Here is a 4,154-nt window from a genome sequence, read left to right as displayed (position 1 = left end):
CAGTTCACACCCCTTGCTCACTGAACCTGGATGTCACAAAGCAAAGCCCACATTTTGTAATTAACCCCTGTGCCTCTGGCAGAACGCTGCAGGAGTCTGAGTGCTGTCATACCTCCTGGCCATGCCCACCCAGCCACACCTACGCACCCAGTCATTAGGGCAGAGAACTAGTTGTTAAAAAATTTGAACCCACCACTGATTTTCCCCACACACACCAGAATGAGGAGGAGTGGATGAAGCAACTATTAAGACCAGTGAACTAGAATAATCAGTAAATTAAGCCAAGTTCTTATCACCAATCCTTACTTTTTTGGATCTGAGGTTTTCTGCTCTCTGAAGTGTTTTGCTGCCTACATGTTAGATATTGCTGTGAAGGTTTTTTTTTTAATGTAGGAAGGATAATGAAGGAAGGGCTATAAGGCAGAAAGTGTGCAGTTTGAGTAATGCTGGAGATATTTATTTAATTTATTAATGGAATTTGTATGGAAATTTGTCATCTTGTGAAAAATGACTCTGGGTGGCATACAACAATCAGATAAAACAACACAGATATAAAACATTCATTCTAAAAATATAGCAATCAACATTAAAATTTAAATATTAGTAAAATATACAAATCTCTCTCAAAGAGAGACTCAGAATATCCATATTACTAATAGAGCCATTTAGACTCTAGTTCCCTGTGACCTCTGGGCCTAGTGACATAATCAGGTCGTAAGGAACTCTGAAACATCAGGTCTTAAGGGATTGTTCTTCTATTTCATGACAACTCAGATCATAAAGTGGAAGATACTATTCAGGTAGTAGTATCTAACACTTTATATTAGCTATTACCATACTCAGGCAGTATCTACTTAGACTAAGAAAAAGCTATTTCACAGGATAGGGGCCACGAGAAGGCACACCTCCTAGTTTCTTTAAGACAATACTGTTTCAATGAAAGGGATGGTGCTTTTTGTCCTAAATTAAGGAGGCTGTTCCATATTAATTCTAATTTGATATAGAGGACAACTTTGGCTGTATTTGCATGATGTACTTAATTTTTTCTCTGTTTCCCTTCTTCTCTTATATAATATGCTTATAAACAAATACAGAATAATTTCTTAAGTCTCTCCTCAGAAAGTCATATCTTCTACGAAGCTTTAGCAAATCGTCTTAACAAATGAAATTGTCATTTGTCTTGTGCAAATCAACCTTGATTTGATTCAAACTGAAAATTGTATATGATTCAGCTTGAATTTTCATTTTGGAATGGAAGAATAAACTTATAGAAATCAAAAAAGGAGTTGAATGTATGGAGAACATGGCTCTGGAATTCTTTCCAACCCCTTAAATAGCATTTAAGGGGGTTCCATTCCAGGTCATGTGATAAGAAAAGAGAAGGAAGAGACTTAAGAGTGGAGCAGTTGGCAACATATTGAACAATTGCCAAACTGTCTATTCATAGGGACACATTAAGATTTTTTTTTCTTTCAGTTGCATACTATATTTTTCAGACTATATTTTTCTTTCTGGCCAGCTTCTCTGACCACAAGAAGTTTGATCTCATTCTGTTACTGTGTTAGTGGACAGGTCAATTCCAAACAGACAATTCCAAATTTTTTAATAGAATTTCTTTCCAACATTGCATTGATGGGAAAGAAAATGAATTCATTCATTCCGTTTATAATGAGGAAGCATCAAAATCCATGCAAAGAATAAGATAAAATTAAGAGGACATAGTAAACTGTTTAAAAGACATTGATACCATCATGTTTCCACAGAATAGGTTTAATAGATGAACAATAAATGTTTAATTATATTCACTGAACCTCCTACAAGGCAGAGAAACTATGAATGAATTTTTAAAAACCCTGTATTTTACAGCTTCGTTTTACAGCTTTATTTACCAATGAGTCTAAATTGGGCTAATTTAATGAAAAGACTGTATATATTATTCAAACTGAAATATTCAAACTAAAACAAATATATAATTGTAAAATTTAAAAAGGTACTATCATTTTTAAAATTTTGTGATACAAGTTTTAGCATCATGGTAATGAATGTGTATTGACTGGCTTTTGTGAAATAGCATTGTTTTGTTACTTCTGAACACTAGTGTCAGCAGAGTTGACATAGCTGGTTAGCAAATTTGGCTTCTTCAAGAAGCTATCTCTTCACTACAAGGATAGCTAGTTTGCTTCTACATAGACTCAGAATGATCAATAAAATTTTTAAAACTTGGGCAGGGGATTGGACTAGATGACCTACAAGGTCCCTTCCAACTTTGATTATCTGTTATCTGTAAAAGTGAAGCATAATCTCTGTCATCTTTCTTTCTTTGGTTTACAGTAAAGAGGAATCTGACTGTTAATTGTTAAAGAAGAACCAAGGTGGCTAATATGCTCTCCACAACTACCTCTGCATATTTGGTTTTGCCCATGCAATCTTATGCAATAAAGGCAAAATAAAAAAATAGCCAACACTAGGATGCCCTACCTTGAAGGGTCAGGGAAGAACTTTTTTTTAAAAAAAAATAGAAGTTTTGAATTCAGAAAGCAAGATAATTTTTGTTCAATTGCAGCTGTGCTTTTATCCCTCCTCCCCTACCCTCCCAAAAAGAATAAATTTATATGCTGTAGTTTTAAAAATGGCAAGAGTTTGAACAGACAGTCAGGACTACAATGGCAAAGTCAAACAATAGGATCACTAAGCAGGAAATTCTTTCCATACATCCTACAGCTGCACTAGACTACATCTAAATACAAAGCTTTAAATACAGTTGATAATTTTCGAGCTTATATCATTTGGTTACAATTATTGTATTTACACAGGTGAAACTCAAAAAATTATAATATCGTACAAAAATTCATTTATGTCAGAAATGCAACTTAAAAGGTGAAACTAATATATGAGATAGATTCATTACATGCAAAGCAAGATAGTTCAAGCTGTGATTTGTCATAATTGAGATGATTATGGCTTACAGCTCATGAAAACCCCAAATCCACAATCTCAGAAAATTAGAATATTACATGCAATCAATAAAACAAGGATTGTACATAGAACAATATCGGACCTCTGAAAAGTATAAGCATGCATATGTACTCAGTACTTGGTTTGGGCCCCTTTTGCAGCAATTACTGCCTCAATGCGGAATGGCATGGAAGCTATCAGTCTGTGGCACTGCTGAGATGTTATGGAAGACCAGGATGCTTCAATAGTGGCCTTCAGCTCTTCTGCATTGTTCGGTTTCATGTCTCTCATCTTTCTCTTGGCAATTCCCCATAGATTCTCTATGGGGTTTAGGTCAGGCGAGTTCGCTGGCCAATCAAACATAGTAATCTTATGGTCATTGAACCAGGTTTTGGTGCTTTTGGTAGTGTGGGCAGGTGCCAAGTCCTGCTGGAAAATGAAGTCAGCATCCCCATAAAGCTCATCTGTGGAAGGAAGCATGAAGTGCTCCAAAATCTCCTGGTAGACGGCTGTGTTGCCCCTGAACTTAATGAAGCACAGTGGACCAACACCAGCAGATGACATGGCTCCCCAAATCAACACAGACTGTGGAAACTTCACACTGGACTTCAAGCATCTTGCAGTGTATGCCTCTCCATTCTTCCTCCAGACTCCGGGTCCTTGGTTTCCAAATGAGATGCAAAAGTTGCTCTCATCAGAAAAGAGGACTTTGGACCACTGAACAACAGACCAGTTCTGGTTTTCTTTAGCCCAGGTAAGACGCTTCTGATGTTGTTTGTTGTTCAGGAGCAGCTTGACAAGAGGAATACGATATTTGAAGCCCATGTCCAGGATCCGTCTGTGTGTGGTGGCTCTTGATGCACTGACTCCAGCCTCAGACCACTCCTTGTAAAAGTCTCCAACACTTTTGAATGGCCTTTTCCTGACAATCCTCTCCAGGCTGTGGTCATCCTTGCTGCTTGTGCACCTTTTTCTTCCACACTTTTCCCTTCCACATAACTTTCTATTAATGTGCTTTGATACAGCACTTTGGGAACATCCAACTTCTTTTGCAATTACCTTTTGAGGCTTTCCCTCCTTATGGAGGATGTCAATGATGGTTTTCTGCACAACTGTCAGATCAGCAGTCTTTCCCATGATTGTGATTCCTACTGAACCTGACTGAGAGACCATTTAAAGGCTCAGGAACCCTTTGCTTA

The sequence above is a fragment of the Notechis scutatus genome, chromosome 4 (assembly GCF_049901735.1).
Source record: "Notechis scutatus isolate UNSWTSFEM ecotype Mainland chromosome 4, rNotScu1.2, whole genome shotgun sequence".
Taxonomy (NCBI): domain Eukaryota; kingdom Metazoa; phylum Chordata; class Lepidosauria; order Squamata; family Elapidae; genus Notechis; species Notechis scutatus.
This window is presented reverse-complemented; position numbering follows the sequence as displayed.